General features: G+C 37.6%; 1 pseudogene; it reads left to right on the forward strand.

Annotated features, from left to right (window-relative positions):
- Nucleotides 1-12,875: 12,875 nt before the first annotated feature.
- Nucleotides 12,876-13,344, forward strand: LOC134481626 (large ribosomal subunit protein eL29-like; annotated as a pseudogene).
- Nucleotides 13,345-19,236: the final 5,892 nt, after the last annotated feature.

The following is a 19,236-nucleotide window of genomic DNA, read 5'->3' on the forward strand; positions in this document are numbered from 1 at the left end:
CACCATGTGTTAATGCTCCATATATTGTAATCATTCTAAAACCTTCTATTATCTCTAACATATACAGATAAAAGAAAAAGTGATTGATAACCTTATATTTAGACTATAAACAACAATAAGAGTAATAGAAAATTACCGAATTTTTTCAAATATATTTACCAGTCATAAAACTTAATAGAAGTCATATGTAATAGAATAACATTTTATATAAATATGGGTTGTTTTATTGTGTCTAACTCAATCATTCATTATTTCCAAATAAAATATGTATGCAATCACGAGAGAGAGATCACATTCAGAGTCTGAATAAAATTTAGTTTAAGTATAACATGTTTCACTGAGGAGAAATCCAACTCAATGAAAAATATTTAGGAGTATAATAAAGTTATTTCAATGCAGAGTACATAAGGGCCTCGATTCCTCCTCTAATATCTGTTCTGTCCCATATTCTACAAGTCAGTAATTACAGAAGCTAAGGAACGCAATGACTTATACCCCTTTAAATGATTCCATCAATGTGTGACAATGTATGAGGATGGCAGTGGTGGTGGTGGTGGAAATGTTGATGTTCGTCTGTATATGATGTAGCTTGTGTTGGCTTTAAACTTTCTGGTGATCCACAGATAATGGAGAATTGGTGATCTACCTCCATCGACCTCTCAAGTTCTGGGATACCACGTGTTTACTAGTATGCCTGGTTAATGTGGTTTTGGCAACTGAATCTGGAGCTTCATAAAGACTTATACAAGTTCTCTGTGAGTTGAGCTTTGAGCTACAATCTTGAATCATGGTGGCTCTGGGGAATTTGTTTTATTTTACTCAACTTTCCTTTTTTGGATATTTTTTATTTGCATTTCAAATGTTATCCCCTTTCCCCGTTTCCCACCCATAAATCCTATCTCATCCCTCATCCCCCTTCTTCTGTGAGGATGTTCCTCCTCCCCAAACACCAACCACTTTCCTCCTCCCCTAACACCAACCATTTTCCGCCTCCTTTCCCTGCCATTCCCCTACACTGGGACATCCAGCCTTGGCAGGACCAAGGGCCTCTCCTCCTTTTGGTGCCCAAAAAAGCCATCCTCTGCTACATATGTAGCTGGAGCCATGGGTCCATCCATGTGTACTCTTTGAGTAGTGGTTTAGTCCCTGGGAACTCCACTTGGTTGGCATTCTTCTTCTTATGGGATTGCAAGCCCTTTCAGCTCCTTCATTCCTTTCTCTAACTTCTCCATTGGGGATCCCATTATCAGTCCAATGGTTGGCTGCTAGCATTCGACTCTGTATTTGTCATGCTCTGGCTGAACCTCTCCAAGAAATAGCTACATTAGTCTTCTGTCAGCATGCACTCCTTGACATCAGCAATACTGTCTGGGTTTGATGACTGTATGAGTATGGACTGGATCCCCAGGTGGGGCAGGCTCTGAATGGCCATTCCTTCAGTCTCTGCTCCAAACTTTCTTTACTATTCTGGCAACTGTTTGGTGACTATAAAGCTAAAGAGCCAGGGATAACGAAGTAGAAATGAGGCTAGAATCATTCCAACTGCCAAAGAGGAACAAAACCAACCTGTGACAATGGATCATGTATAATCAGATGATGAAGTTTAGTTTCCTAGATTTTCCATTTTTTATGAAAAACCTTTAGAATTTCCTTTATGGAATGCTGGGTTAAACAATTCAGTAATCATAATCATAAATTTAGCTAAAGCACTTGCTTGGCTTCTAATAAAATTAGGGTAAAAAAAATACTGTGTGTAAGTAAATCCCATGGTTGGTCAGGGATTTGCTTGTCAAAGACTTGTCTAGGAATAAAAAAGAGTCAATAAATAAACTATGTAAGTGTATTTCAGGAAGAACATTTAGGACACTACATCTCTTTAAGAACATCAACAGTGTTGAACTAGCAAAATTTTATTAACATTGTCTAATATCTCTGTGATATCTATGCCCATATTTTTTTTAATTTGAAGTGTAACATTATGGTGAAGACAAAATTTCAGGTGAGAGGCCCGATGATATCGTGGTTCCAAGATGAAGAAGAAAAGTCATGGGTCTGAACTAACAGGACATGAGAGGAGCTGCAGTTTGAACTGGTCACTGAAGGGACCTGAAGGAGCAACTCAAAGGACTGAGTTTATAGTTCACAACTCGCCTTGTTGTTTGAAGAACACATAAGAATATTCAATGCTATCATGGGAACACTCCCTTAATAATTATTAAATTACTAGATTTTTACATTTTTACATATTTGGGATATTCTGTACTCTTTTTCTTATCTTTCAAAGATCAAGGAGATTTAATTTTTAAGTTATTAAAATAAAATTAGCATCTTTCTTTAAAAAATTATCACACCCAATATATCATCTTTAAGTTAGAAAATTAATGACTAAAATTTTATTATTATTAAGAATAATGTCCCTCTCCACACTCACTTTTCTGACTTTTACAAATAGTGAGCTGTGTTGTTCAATGACAGAAAACTAAAGGTAAGTCATCTAAAATATTGAAGATTTCATGATTGAAATTCTGGACCACACATATGCAGCACAGGAACCATTGACTATAAACTCAATTCTTGCTCTGAATGCCTTTATTTAAAGACTTGAATCCTTAAAATGATAGAAATTTCATCTATTTGGATATTAAATTTCTTTTATCATTAGTAATAAAATATACATAAGTAATGTGAAAGGTGCTGATGAATGCTTTGAAGAGATAGCTCTTTGGAGAATAGGCGCTGCTTCCAATACGAATGCAGTGAGTACTGGAGACAACCAAATCTAAGCAACACAGCCGATGGTTGCCTTGTGACTTTCTGTGATTATCAGTAATAAAAATGTGATAGCCACTCAGAGTATCTGAAAATCATTTTCTTATTAGTGACAATCATAGATTTAGAACTTTATTTTAAACTGGTGATTACCAAATGGAACTGTCTACTGCGGGCTTTAAAAATAAAGATCCCTTTGGTATAATCAGTAGCAATATATTCTGGAGCAAAGCATTGAGATAACAAGAATTCTCCCAAATAATAGGCTATAACTGTAGCTTTAGCATGCCATTTGAGAGAAATGTGATGCTCAGCTATGCTGATCTCAGTTTCTAGAGCAACATCTTGCTATACTAGGCATGATGGCCCAAACCTGTAATCTGTGAACTTGGAAGGCTAAAGGATGAGACAAACTCAAGGCTATCTTGTGTTCCAGAGGCAGAAACTGTTGAGAGGGGAAAACGAGGGATAGAAAGGGAAAGGAAAATGTTTGACATTCCCTAATAGTAATCGCTCAAAGAACCCTAAAGACAGTGATTTTATTCCAACCTTTTTTTATTTGTAATTTTTTAAAAGTATTAAATATGCTGAACCATTTCAGTTGTTCAAGTTGTTATGTTTAATTGGCTGCTCTGTATTTAGATGCTAATTCTAAATGTTCTATACTAGTTGGCCATTGCTCTTCTCTTTTTAGAAGTGATATAACTTTCTCCATTTCCTTTTCATTTCCCTCCTTCATAATCTTTTATATTTTGTGTATGTTAATGGAGAGAGAGCCGAGAGCTACTTCCAGGGTATGTGCATATTCTAACACAGAATAACGCTCCAGCCCTTACATTGGAACTTCATCTTGCAAGAACTTAAGCTACTCACTATTGACTAACAGTTAACTTGGTTCTTTCTTTTTTAAGCATGACTAAATTACATGTGTTACCTTTATAATCACTACTGTTTTGTAGCATGAGGATATGCTTTAGAAAAAAATGCATAAAACAGTGCCCAGAAATCTATTCCCTATCTGCCATCACTGCTTTCATAGGTTTTGAGGTGGAAATATACACAATTGTCAAAGGTGAGTGAAGAGAGAGTAATACTGTTCTTGAGAAGTTGGTTTCCAGAACTCTTTCAGCGTTTCTTTAATAATCTAGGTTGTAGAGGGCAATATTATGATGGATAGCCAAAGTCCAGATCTCTTAATTCTTGCCTGTTACCCATCTTCTCTGCAAAAAATTCAGGTTTTATAAGATCTAAGGGAAGTTAATTATGGAAAAACAACAGGCAGATCATGAAAATTATTTCATCCCATATCAAGCCCAGAGGTTTCTTGGTTTCCTATCCCCAGACTTGTACAGTTAAGAGAATGTTAAACTCCTTTATCATTTTTCACTGTGTTGTCATTGTGAGCTGTATGTAGAGTCTTTTCTTTTTCTGAGTGAAACTTCAGCCTTTGAAAGACCACTTAAGTACATACCATTGTGTCTGGGTTACCTCAGTCAGGACAATATTTTCTAGTTCCATCCATTTGATGCAAAATTCATGATGACTTTGTTTTTAATAGCTGAATGGTATTCAATTGAGTAAATGAACCACATTTTCTGTATCCATTTTTAAGTTGATGAATATCTTGGTTGATTCCTGTTTCTGACTACTATGAATAAGGTTGCTATGAACGTAGAAAAGCACCTGTTCTTATGATGTGGTGGGGCATCTTTGAGTATAAGTCCAGGAATGGTATAGCTGGGTCTTCTTTTAGACCTGTTTCAAATTTTCAAAGAACCACCGGATTGATTACTTAAGTGGTTGTACCAGCTTGCAATCCCACCAGTAATAGAGGAGTGTTGTTGTTTTTCATATCCTAGCTAGTATGTGCTTTCACTGGAATTTTTTATTTTAGCAATTATGATTGGTATAAGGTAGAATCTCAGGTTCATTTTGATTTGCATTTCCCTGATGACTAAGGAAATTGAATATTTCTCATTGCTTTAAGTACTTCTTGACCATTTGAGATTTGTGGGTTGTGAAATCTCTGTTTAGCTCGGAACCCAATTTTTTCATTTTTTTTTTTAGTTTAACTTCTTGACTACCTTATACATATTAGATGTTAGCCTTCTATTGGATGTAGAGTTAGTAAAGATTATTTTTTCTAATCAGTAGGTTACCATTTTGTCCCATTGATAGTGTCCTTTGCCTTACGTAAGCTTTTCAATTTCAAGAGATTCCATTTATCAATTGTTGATATTAGAGCCTGAGCCATTGGTGTTCTGATCAGGAAATTTTCTCTTGTGCCAATACCTTTGAGTCTATTTCCCACTTTCTCTTCTATTAAATTTGGTGTATTTGTTTGTGTTGTTGTTGTTGTCATTATTGTTGTTGTTGTTGAGGTCCTTGGTCCATTTGGATTTGAGCTATGTGCAGAGTGATAAATAAGGATTAATTTCTCTTCTTCTACATGTAGACTGACAGCTAGACCAGCAACATTTTTTCTCCTACTGTATGGTTTTGGCTTCTTTGTCAAAGATCAAGTGCCTGTAGGTATGTGGATTTATTTCTGGGTCTTTGGTTCTATTCCATTAATAGAACTGTTTGCCTCTGTACCAATACCATGTGGTTTTTTTCACTATTGCTCTGTAGTATAGTAGAGAGGCTGTACCATCAGCTAACTGAGACAGATGTAGATATATAAGCCAACTACTGGATTGAGGTCAGGGACCCCTATGGGAGAGTTAGGGAAGGATTGAAGGAGCTGAAGGGGATGGCAATGCCATAGAAAGACCAACAGTGTCAACTAACCTGGATCCCAGGAAACTCCTAGACACTGAGGCATCAACCAAATGGCATACATGGCTGCTCTGAGGCCCCTGGCACATATGTAGCAGAGGACTGCCTGGCCCCAGTGGGAAAGGATGTGCCTAATACTGTAGAGACTTCATGCCCCAGAGAAGGGGGAATACCCTTGAAGGCACTCCCTCAATAACCAAGCGGTGTGCGATAGAGTGAAGAACTCTTGGAGGGGCACCAGGAAGGGGACAACATTTGGGATGTAAATATATAAAATAATTATTTAAAAGAAAAAGAGCACTTGAATAGCTACCTAAGTTATTCACATTTTACTCTTCCTCTCTAGTTGACACAGTTCTCTAAGAAACTTATTTAGTTATATGTCTATAAATCATGCTATTCTACCATTCCTTCCATTCCAGAACATTCATAGCCTTTGCATCTCTGGTCGTCCCAGCCTGGAAAGTCATTCTACAAATGTCTACAACAGTCACTCTTACTGAGTGTTTGCTGAGGTATCACCTCCTGAGGGGAGCCCTCAGACTACCTTAATTTACCCATCCTCAGCCTCATCATCCATTATCCTTTGTACCCTTATCCATTTTGTATTCACTGGCATGTGTTCTATTGTATAGTTATTCCACTAAATTTAAGTTTCTTAAGAAAATTTAGTTTATCATTTTCTTTATGATTTTTTTGTTTGTGTTTTTGTTTTTGTTTGGTCTTTTTAGTTCATTACAGAACTCTAGATACTAGAAGAAATCTTTAAAGTACATTACATACACACACACACACACACACACACACACACACACACACACACGTGAAAAAAGACCTGAAAAACTTGAATTAAAAAAATGGTGAAACCAGGAGAAAATGTCTCTTATCAACAACAGTGCCTTTTTCTCCTATGTTGAAACAGAGGCTGTACTTGGCTGTTATTGTTTCTGACTATAAAGGTAACGTGGAAAAGGGTAGTAATAGGGAAATAGTAAGAATTTCTCAGTACTAAAGAAAAAGTTTATGAAAAATGAACAACGAAAAGAAAAAGCAGAAGAAAGAATACATTTTGGAAAAAAAGATTAGGCTACTTTTGAGACTCTAAAGTCAATGGTTGAAGGTAGCAGTCATGCCAGTGAATCACTCTATGGAAGTTTCATAATATAGGTTCAATGGTGAATATTTGATGTGTGTTGTAATCACAATGTAAGATCAAAATAAGCACTGTCAATCACCAAGAATCTGGATCTGATATGAAGATTAGTTCCACTTGTCACACAACAAGAACAAGAAAACTCGTGGCTACATAGTAATGAGAATGGTAGGGCTCCTAAGCAGACTGAGAACATCTCTGTACTGGCTAGTTTTGTGTGTCAAGTTGACACAAGATGGAGTTACCACAGAAGAGGAGCCTCAGTTGTAGAAATGCCTTCATGAGAGTCACCTGTAAGGCATTTTCTCAATTAGTGATCAAGTGGGGCGAACCCAGCCCATTATGGGTGGTGTGGTCCCTGAGCTGTTAGTCTTGGGTTCTATAAGAAAGCAGGTTGAGCAAGCCAGGGAAAGCAAGCCAGTAAGTAACATCCTCCATGGCCTCTGCATCAGCTTCTGCTTCCTGCCCTGCTTGAGTTCCAGTCCTGACTTCCTTTGGTGATGAACAGCAATGTGGAAGTGTAAGCTGAGTAAACCCTTTCCTCCCCAACTTGCTTCTTGATCATGATATTTGTGCAGGAATAAAAATCCTAAGACAATATCAAGAGTCAGGGGAAAAGATCATCTTGGGGAAACTGTTTTAGTTTATTAACTACTGCAATGGGAAGGAGCTAACTACTAAAGTGGAAACTAGGGATTTCTCTTAGGTAGGCTCAACTGGTGGCACAGGTGGAACTTACAGACAGCCTCCGCACCTCTCCAGATTAACTGTCAGAGAGGGAAATCAGGTGGTTAGTGTTTCGTGCCTTTAAATTTAAAATAATTAAAAATATTTTGACTTAGCATTCAATGCAATGCACTTCATTGGGTATTTTCTTGCATGTATGCAATTATACTTTATTCTTCTTTCTCTCCTCTGGTACTACCCTTTCCTGCCCTTATGCTACCCACAGACTGATCGTACTGTTTTCTTAATAATTTTCCCTGCTGCTGTCATGTGGCAAGGTTTCCATTACTTTCTTTAATTTCCTACGTCCCTGGCTTTGAATAACTAATCTTCTACCAAGCCCTATATACAAACACACACACACACACACACACACACACATGCACAAGCACACACACACACATGCACACATGTGCTCATGTAGCCACACATGCACACACATCAACATATACACCCAGATACATGGTCACAAACAAAAATATTGATAATTCACATCTATGTACAGATATCTTCCTAGATCATTTATTTTTGGTTTATGAAATGTCGTACTTTCCAGCAATAATCATAGTTATTTAAAAACATTAAATTTTAATGTATTTCATACACAATGTTTTTCTATTTTAAAAATTATTTTAATTCATTTAATGTGCATGTTTTGTCTACATGTATGTCTGTGTACTGCATATACTCCTCATGATGTGGAGATCAGAATCTTGGGGATTGGACTTGCAAGTTGATTTGACTCACTCTCAGGGTGTCAGAAATTGCACTTGTACAAATGCTCTCAAATTATAGCCATCATTTCAGCCTCATTTTAGCTATTTTGTATGCATGAAATTGGAATTTCATAATTGGTGCTTGTATTTTCTAAAATTAAAATCTCTTAATTATTTGATCGAACTTTACTACTTTATATGTTAATTTGGAGATGTGCTATAGTTACTATATTTTATGCTCTGCCACAGGATATGCTGGTCTTATTCCTCTCCCTTTTCTTTCATTGCTTTACAAGGGTCATCTCTTTGGTTTGAGTTGATGTTTGGTCTTAGTATAAAACCTCAATTAATTTGTAAGTTATTTGACCTCATTTTTTTAGAATAACAAGATAGACAATATACATTCAATAATACAGACAATATAGTTCACTCCAAGATCACAATGAGTGTATTTTTTCAGGTAACGGGCAACCTGCCAGAGATAAAAACAGCTATCAGAGACTTAAATCATAGGCCAGAACCCATGGTCCACAGATGATTAATGTAGTTTGCCATGGTAGTTAGTTCAGTACAGATGGAAAAACGTGCCTATTTAGAAATGTGTGGATAAACACAATCCACTGGTCTTCCTCTTTTCACAATAATAAAGGAGAGAGTTTAAGAGGTACATATGAAAATGAGGAATGTACACAAGGTCTACCTCTGTTACTACAAAACAGGGCAAGTGTGGGATCTGGATGTGAGTGAAAACGGCAATGAAATAACCTTGGTTTCTAGAATTCTAAGACTGTATCTGTATCAACTGAGCTTTATTTCCATTTCAATCATTTTTTTAATTTGGTAGGTATTTGTGTGTGTGTATCTGTGTGTGTGTGAGAGAGAGAGAGAGAGAGAGAGAGAGAGACAGAGAGAGACAGAGAGAGACAGAGAGAGATGTAAGTATGTTTGCTAGTACATACACATATGTATGAATATGCATAGGCCAGAGTTCAATACTGGTGTCTTCCTCAATCATTGTCCACCTACTTTTTAGACAGGATCTTTTCCTAAGTGTGGAGAGTATTGATTTGGATAGACTGGCTGTTCCACAAGCACCAGAAATTATTCACAGTTAGCTATCCAGGGCTGAGGTCACAATTTCTCCCTGATTTTACATAGACTTGCAGGATCCAAACTAAAATCTTCATGACTGTGAAGCACTCGCTGTTATACACTGCCTTTGCCAGAAATCCAAATTAGTGTTCTCATGATATTTTTACAAGCATTTTACCTATTGAGCTGTATGTATCTCCATTTCGGAAATGTTTAGGCATAATTCATTCACTGTCTCAGTACTTGAAACCATATGAGAAGAAATCCTGGAGTTAATTCTTTTACAGTATGCATCTATGAATTCATGCTGAAATTTTCTGAGAATTCAGATCTCATGGTATCTTGATTGAAACTGCAAGGTAAATTATTACTTTACTTTCAGAGTTGCAAAACAAAGACTGAGTACTAAGTATTTTGAAGTGTCATGACTTATAAGTATTATTCAAAGTCCTCACCTTGTTAAATGGTATCAGATGATCTAAGAGTGAATTCTTTAGTATGGGTAATGAGTGTGTATTAGCAGGAAAATATTTTTAACAGTTTTATTCCTCAGTGTGACAGAACAATTACCATTAATTATTCATATTATAAAGATGGATTTCAAACCCTTTTTCTCATTTCTAGAACTGCTTTAATTTGAACAACATAAAGACAGTGAGTTTCAAGCTTGGTTTGTATATATTTGTGAGTATCTACATGTTGGTAGCAAACCAAAATTACACTATAACATAATTTTTATAGCGTATACTCAGTGACTGATCACTAGAAGTGATTGTAAAACATGTTTTAAAATAAAATGTCAGGAAGCTTTGTTTCCATCCAGTTCACAGGTAGTGGTGCCATGTGCAATATTCAGTTCGTAGGTAGCCATGTTTAATGGTTAGGCTACCAATAAGTCAGGTAGTAGTGAAACTCATTTAGTCAAAGGTGCTTATAAAAGTTGTCTATCCTTATTGAAGTTTATGCAAACCATTCACGCAAACCATTTATGCAAACACTGACGTTTCCTTTCACAAGCTGAAAGCGAGTCCCTTATGTCAATAGGTCTAAACTGTTGCCATAATGCCCATCCCTTTCCTTCCTACCCACAAGTACACTATTTTTCAGCGTTTTCTGTACAGTTTTCACCCAGTACCCAACCCATCTTGTCATCTGCAACATCTGCAGTTTAAAAGATTAAATTAAATGTATGCTAATGCAAGTATTTGAGAATGACTTCCTGCAGAAAGAAAGTAGAGGACAAAAAGCATAACGTCACATGAAGGTAAATGATCTAAAGGAAAGAAACTTGATTTAATATACAGTTATATTCAGACCTATCTTAATCTGAACTTCTACAGTGTTCTAGCCAACCACTGAGCCAGGATCTGTCCACCAAGTAATGACAATATTCAGAGCTTTCTGATGAGATGAACATGAATGGGTCTAAAGATACAAGACACATGTACACCATGTCTCCATGCAAACAGATGGTATGTATTAGTTGGTTTTCTCCTTAACTGATCAGCACTTGATTAATGACTGAAAATTTTAAACTGGATAATGACAGACTGAAAGTTATAGGAGGGCATATGATAGAAGTTATAGAAGGGGCTGGAAAAGTCAGGTTTCTCATCTGAAATGGGGAATATGCATAAAATTACAAGAACTGAACATGGAAGAAAGAGGGAGGCGAATCGATCTACTATTCCAAAGACTATTATACAGTATCTCTGACTAGGTGGTAATCAGTTCATAATGCTTACATTCCAGGGATATCAAGATAGTAATAGCTGTTTTCAGATTGCTGTGGCCGAGATCATGGAAAAGACTAAGATTTCTGGTTGTGCAGCTAAGTTTGATGGCTTCACTCTAGTGTACATGAAACACTGGAAAATAATGAGATTAGGGTAAGAAAGGAAGGGATGGACAGGAGAACAACAGTTTTGGACCCATTGATATGAAGAATTCCTTTTGAGATATTAAATGGGGACATTAATGTATTTCAGCACTCAAAGAGTGGTTTTGTCCAAGAAAATCATTTTGATTGTGAACAGTATGTACAAGGATAGTGAAACATTCTTGGAAAGGAATATCTGAATATCTTCTTGAAAAGGGGGCTTGAAAGGACTAGAAAATCTACCTCTAACTATTGTTCTATACACTGTCGAAAACGCTAGTTTGGTTTTTTTTTGTTTGTTTGTTTGTTTGTTTTTAAGAAAAATCATCTTCAAAAATTATCTTCTTAATTGTCAAATTTTCTGAACATTAAACTGACAAAATGTCAGACTATTCCTTGGATGAGTCCCCAAACATTGTATGTTAACACTAGGTGATGTAGAATAATTAATGTGTGAAGGAGAGCTCCACGGTAGTTCCTAAAGATGTCCAGATAACTTGAAGCAAAAAACAGAAGAAGCCAAATGGTAAGAATCCACAGGTAAGCCTGTGAATTGTTCAGGGCTCACTGACCTCCCTCCCAATTACAATCACGTCTTCCTGTTCATGTTTGCCAATCAATTGGAACTAAACAATTCAAGATTAATTAACCATAAAGAATTGTTTATTTTCTTAAGCATAAGAAGTCTCTCTGTATTTTTACCATTTCGTCAGTTTACCTGAGCAACTTACTACTACTGGCAATAGGCACCCAAGTTCATGTGTCTGGCATTTTTATTAAAATGTTAAATCATTAGGAGAAGTTTTAAATTATTATTAATAAAAAGAGTTGATTAGTAATCAGAAGCATTTTTATGGAAATGACGACAGATGCATATCAAGCTCCAAGACAGATGAAATGTGTCAAAGCAAATCAGTTTGGTGAATTGTTCCCTCATCAATGCCTGTTTTTAAGGCAGAGTTTGCATCTTTATTATCCAAAGAGACAGACCAAACTTTTAAAAATTTAAAGGTGAATTTAAATAGAAATGGGAATATAAATGGGTCTATTTTAGGTTGGGAACAGGTATAAACATTCCATTCTTTCATAGCGAAATAAAAATACAATCTTGGAATTGTTGAAGAACTAAAGAAGCTTCCTGTATACTCACTGTCCCTGTATAATGTTTGCAGATGAAAGAATGTTCTGATATAAATATAGTAGGAAACCATACTAACTTTAATGCTATAAATATTGGAATTCTATGTAAAATAAGATGCTACATCACTCGAAGATTTCCTATCAGTTATGCTGGGATAAAAAGCAAAATATTATTTGGCATGTTTGTATTATTTGTAACCCAAAGTTGCTAGAATGGTTTAGACAGTATTCGTTGAATTACACACTGCATTTATACAAGACATATAGATAGGAGACAATGTATCACCGTCTATGAGATGAGGAATGAAGAGACTCAAACAAAGGAAGTGGGAAAATCATGGCATGTGTCACAAATGATACACGGGAGTATCCTGATTCATGACTCTTGACTATTTAGTCTCAAACATTTTCCCTAATTTTCCAGGGTTTACCTGTTTGTTTTTTATTGTGGTTGTTTGTTTGTTTTGGCAACACGTTCTCATCCCAGCCCACATCAAATGTTCTCATCCTAGAACTTACTCCTCAGATCCGAGACACAGCTAGAAAATGACAACTGACCTCTTTAAATTGTTCCCTTTTCTTTCTCTTCCAGTCCCAGGTGCAGCTGGGTTACTGTACAGACATGGCCAAGTCCAAGAACCATACTATACACAACCAGTCCAGCAAGTACCACAGAAATGGCATCAAGAAACTCGGTCACAAAGATACGGATCTCTTAAGGGGGTCGACCCAAGTTCCTGAGGAACATGTGCTTTGCCAAGAAACACAAGGAAGGCCTGAAGAAGATGCAGGCCAACAATGCAAAGGCAGTGAGTGCACACACAGAATCCATCAAGGCCCTTGTGAAGCCTCAGGCCATCAAGCCCAAGATGCCAAAGGACCCCAGCCGCAAACTCAGCCATCTGACTTTCACCGCTCACCCCAAGCTTGGAAAGAGGATTTGGAGCTAAATGGCCAAGGGTTTTAGGCTCCGCCGACAACCAAAGCCCAATGTTCAAACCAAGGCAGAGGCCAAAGCTCCAGCTAAGACCCAGGCATCAGCTCCAGCTCAGGCTCCCAGAGGTCCCCAGGCCCCTGTGAAGGCCCCATAGAAAAGGCTCCTGCTGTGTGAAGACAGAGAGACGGCTGTGACACACACTATTTACAAATGACCAGTGTCCTATGCTGTTTTTACAAATAAACTTGAGAAAAGAAAAAAAATTGTTCTCTCTTTTTTTGGATATTTATTTTTTACATTTTAAATGTTATCCCCTTTACTGGTTTCCCCTCCAGAAACCCACTATGTCCCTCTACTTCTCTGAGGGTGCTCCACCACCCACCCACCTGCCCACTCCTTCCCACCTCCCCACCCTGACATTCCCCAACACTGGGGGCATTGAATCTTGACAGAAGCAATGTCCTCTCCTCCCATTGATGTCTGACAAGGCCATCCTCTGCTAATTATGCAGATGGAGCCATAGGTCGATCCCTGAGTACTCTTGGGATGGTGGTTAAGTCCCTGGGAGCTCTGAGGGATCTGGTTGGCTGATATTGCTGTTCTTCCTATGGGGTTACAAATTGTTTCAACTCCTTCAGACCTTTCTCTAACTCCTCCATTGTTCTCTCTGTTTTTGAGAACAATATAATTACATAATTTTGCCTGTCTTTCCCTCCTTTCAAACCCTTCCACATACCCCTCCTTGCTCTCTTTCAAGTTCATGGTCTCCTTTTAAAATTGTTTTTGCATAAATATATGTATGTGTACTTATATATCCTTACATGTATAAGTACAGCCTGCTCAGCATGTTTAATGTTACTAGATTCAGGGTTGACTGCTAATGGATAATGAATTCCTGTCCTGTTTCCTAGAGAATACTATCCCATTCTCAACATCCCTTTGTCTTCTCTCAATTATTTATTCATTCACATTACGTCCTGATCCCAGACCCACCTTCTACCAGTCCTCCCCTCATGTAGTCCTTCCCCCAAACCTCTACCATTATCCTCTGATAAGAGGAAGAATTATAAAAAAGGATAAGTCAATATAAGCCACAAAGCCCAGATTCCCATGTATTGTAACATACCCAAAGAAGCAAAATAAGAAGAAGAGCCGAATGGAGGATGCTTGAATTTTACTCAGGACAGGAAATAAAATAGTCATTGGAGTTGTATGGAGGGGGGAAAATCGAATGGGAGAAGGAATAACGAGTTAGGGTTGGGGAACAGGTTTCAAAGTTGGATCAGATGTAGGGAGAACCAGGGAGAAAGGTACAGGAGAGTGAATGGAAATCAGGAGTGTGGGAGTAGGGGGATCCCTAGGATGAGTCAGAAATATGGGATGGGGGAGACTCCAGGAAGACCATTAGGGTGACTCTAGCTGAGACACGTAGCAGTGGGGTCTATGGAGCCACTTTCTCTAGCCAGGAAGTATTCTCAGTGAAGAGATAAGGACACCAACCCACCCACAAAAATTTCAACCAAAAATTTTCTTTCTTACAATGAATACAGGGACAAAAATAGAGCAAAGACTGGGGGAGAGGCCAACCACTGACTGGCCCCACTTGCGATCCATCCCATGGGCAAGCAACATCCCCGACACTGTCAATGATACTTATCCTGTTAAGCTTGCAGACAGGTGCCTAGCTCCTCTGAGAGGCGCCACCCAGCAGTTAATAGAAACAGATGCATGGACCGACAGCCAAACTTTAGAAGGAGTTCATGGAGTCTTGTGGAATAGTTGGGGGAAGAATTGAGAAACCTGGAGGAGATTGGGACTCTACAAGAAGACCAATGGAGTGAATAATCTGAACCCCTGGGGGCATCCAGAGAGTGGACCACAAACTAAAGAGCATGTTTGGGTTAAACCTAGGAACCCCCCTTGCCCATACGTTGCAGATGAGTCACTTGGTCTTCATGCCCATCTCCCAACAACTAGAGTGTGAGCTAATCCCTGACTTGGATCCTGCCCTCCTAATTGGACTGCCTTGTCTGACTTCAGTGGGAAAAGGTGCACTTCATCCTGCAGTGACATGAAGTGCAGGGTGGGGATGGGAAGGTACTCAGTATTCTTCGGAACCCTGTTATTTTTTTAGTTGAGGTCTGGGTCAGCTTTTCCAACGCACTTTAGCAATTCTATTAATGTTTTGTCTCCAGCCAATGCTTAGGCAGACGTGTTGGTAATACCTTATGGGTGTAGCTAATGACAATCCTAAAATAAACAGTCTCACAGCAATCTGCCCTATCCTTTGGCTCTTAAAATATTTCCTCCAAAATGACCCGTAAATCTTGTAGGCTAGAAGTGTATTGTAGATGTATCAATTCAAACTGCTCTCCAGAACTCAGCATTTTGGTCTCTGGTTTTCTGTACCGGTCTCGATCTGTCACAAAGGGAAGTTTCTTTGAGCATCCAGAGGACTACATTCATCTGAACACCTCACAGCTTTGTGAAACAGGAAGGAGAGAGTTCTTGTTCCTACTATTTTGAGAACCTATCCTAAGCTTCCTAGAACAAAGTAACACTTGATAAAATTTACTTTCAGCCACTTTCTTGATATCACACAAACCTGTGGAATTAGATTATTCATTCTGTAATTGTTGATTTAATTGATCTCTTTCACTACTAAAAAGTGAAAGTCCACTCATGGGTTTAGCTCTGAGTGAGTGGCATGGAGTTGTGTCTCACAGCACTTCTTCCTTTGTCTCCTCTGTGTGACCTGCACAAGTCAGTTTAAGCTGTCATCTACCTAAAGTCTTACGACACAGTTTTATGGTTACTTTTCCTCAACATTATTTTTTCTCCTAACAGTAACAATGATACAGGTTCTATTATCAGAAAACTGAGCTGGAGAAATCCCTAAAGAATGCTTCCCTAGACAAATAATAACAATTCTCATTGGCAGCTGACAGTTTGAATAGATAATAACACATTTCCAGTGTTCGTGTGCATTTCCCATATCCACGCAAATGAGATCTTTCTGTGTTCTGATAGTGTTCAGTGATTTTTAAGCAGCTGTGTGAGGCAGATGCTAGGCAACTGCACAATTATCACCCAGGATGCTTTAGAAATGGAAGTTCCAAGTATCTCAGGAATCTGGGGTATAGTTACAGAATTTCTTGTTAAATTTTTTTGAGTGACTTTGATGGTACATAATGTTGAGAACCTCTACGGTCACCCAGGGAACACAATTTGTATTCATAAGATCTTATTGTTCTGTCATTTAACATCTTATTCCCATGAATTTCCAGCTTCTAAGCTGGCATTAGTGTAATCTCAGACACATAATTTATTCTCTTAATACTATATTTTTTCCATTTACAGGTGTTATCACTTCTAAAATATTTAGTATAATGTCAGCAGCAAGAAATTGCTTTCTTAATTAACAAGAACTTTGGTTTTAAATCTTCAACTATTTATTAAAGAACCCTATTAATTGAAGGTAACTTTTTTCCTAGCTTGAGTGATACATAAACAACGAGCATCTGTTTGCTGCTGAATCTCACAGTCTCTTAGGGAAGACTCTTAAAGATCAATAACTAAAATTAATATGCACAGACCAAAGACTAAACTTAAGATGTAAACTCTTGACTATTAGAGGAAAACACATTTTTTTAAACTTAAGAATGTTGGAATTGGCAATTATTTCTTGGATATGAAGAGAGAACAAACATAGAAAGAAAAAAGTAGATAAATAGCCTATTTGAAATTTTTAAAACAGTTTGCAGCAAAAGCCACATTCTATACATTAATAAGATAGTTCACAGATGACAGTATTTGCAAAGTATACACTTAATAAATATAACACTCTCTCTATATATATATATATATATGATCTCTACAATTCATAGTGTTTTATTACTAATTGCTAGCTTACCAAAGTAATTGCTAAAATTTCCTAAATTACTTAAAATTTGCTAATAATTATTAAAACCAACAGTAAAATGTTATTACATTACCTTCCTATCCTCTGATGAAACCTACACAACCTCTTATTTCACTTTCTGCTGTTCGTACTCAGATTTTTTTCATCGTCATTGCCATTTCTCATATTCAGTAGTACAGCTTTCTACTTTCCTACAGTGTGTTCTCCATACTTCTCTCAGGTCTTGACACAAGTCATACTGTGTACCATTTTCATTCTGCAAAATGCCCTGACCTTCCCTTCTTAAAGTTGCCCACGTTTTCTTTTTCCTAACAGCATTTTAAGTGGTTCTTCAAAAGCTGTATCGAGTTGAGTGATGGTGGTGCATGCCTTTCATCTCAGGAATGAGAAGACAGAGGCAGGTGTATCTTTGTGAGTTCAAGGCTAGCCTGGTCTACAAAGTACATTTGGGGACAGCACAGAGAAACTCTGTCTTAGCAAAAAAATTCGTTATCAGAATTGTAGAATTCTGTGCCCTGTTTATGCCTCATTCTACTATTTTCTTAGCCACTTTTCCTGTGATAAAGAACGTTACTAAAAGCAAGAAGGAAAGAAGAGAGTTGAGTTGGCTTACATGATCCAATTAGAATGGATAATTGAAGGAAGTCAGAGCAGAAACTCAAAGCAGGAACCTAAGCTTAGGAATTGTATCAGGGACTATGTAAATCTGTTCATTGGCTTTATTCCCAATGGCTCTTCCTTAGCTGGCCATTCTCTACAACCCAGGTCACTTGCCCATAATGATGGATTGAGCTCACTGTTGATGATGAACTGAGCTTTCTTGCACAATCACTAATCAAGAACATGACTAACAGACTTGCCTAAAGACCAATCTGATGGATGCATTTTTTCAACTTACATTAACCTCTTCCCAGATCATTAATGACCTGGTGCAAGTCAACAAAATCTAAACAGCCCTTGTGCCTGGCACATAGCTGTTAATCTTCAGGGAATTCACAGAACAAAATTGGTATTTTGCATTATTTTACTCCCTTCTCAGGATGAAAAAGCCTTGCCTTACTGAAGGTAACAAAAAAAAATTGAGAATATATAAGATAACAATCAATTAGGAAATCAAGAGCATAAACTAACTTCTAGACAATCATGGTCCCTTCTCCCTCACATGAAGAGTCATACTGTGTGAGTGAACAAGGATGATTACAGCTGAAGTCAAATACTTGTGAACAATCCAGATGTGAATACAATATTCTGATTATGTTACAAAGAAATGAATTATACAACACATAACGATTGCTTTGACACTACCCAGGGTAAAATTATCCCAGCGAAAGTCTGTGTTATTCAATTCTTTTGTCATCTTTAATAATAAAACTTGTAAGTTTATAAAGTTAAGTAAAAAATATACTGCTATCATCTCAGGCAGAATGATACTCCCAGTGATGAGAAGTGCCACAGAACATCCCACTCAGACCTCTTCAGACACAGCTTATTTCCCATCTTAAAGACTGCAAAATGAAAAAATGCACATAAAGCTGTGTCTGTTGTTCCCTAGGCAAAGTTTAAAATACAGAGACTGCATAATTGTAAGATGAAGCTCGGTATTCTCTTTACATATTCTTATCCAGCAATATCTTTTGAAGTTTCATTCATTATGTAAATGAAGAAAACTACCATGCTCCTATTCTTTTTTTTAGGAGTTATATTTGTTTAATTTGAAATATGAAGATACACTTCTGTTTTTTAAATTTTTTTTATTAACTTGAGTGTTTCTTATTTACATTTCGAGTGTTATTCCCTTTCCCGGTTTCCGGGCAAACATCCCCCTAATCCCTCCCCCTCCCCTTCTCTATGGGTGTTCCCCTTCCCATCCTCCCCCCATTGCCGCCCTCCCCACAACAATCACTTTCACTGGAGGTTCAGTCTTAGCAGGACCAAGGTCTTCCCCTTCCACTGGTGCTCTTACTAGAATATCCATTGCTACCTATGAGGTCAGAGTCCAGGGTCAGTCCATGTATAGTCCTTAGGTAGTGGCTTAGTCCCTGGAAGCTCTGGTTGCTTGGCAGTGTTGTTCATAAGGGGTCTCGAGTTCCTTCAAGCTCTTCAAGTTCTTTCTCTGATTCCTTC

Source organism: Rattus norvegicus, chromosome 13 (genome assembly GCF_021556685.1).
Source record: "Rattus norvegicus strain SHRSP/BbbUtx chromosome 13, alternate assembly SHRSP_T2T, whole genome shotgun sequence".
NCBI classification, from domain to species: Eukaryota; Metazoa; Chordata; class Mammalia; order Rodentia; family Muridae; genus Rattus; species Rattus norvegicus.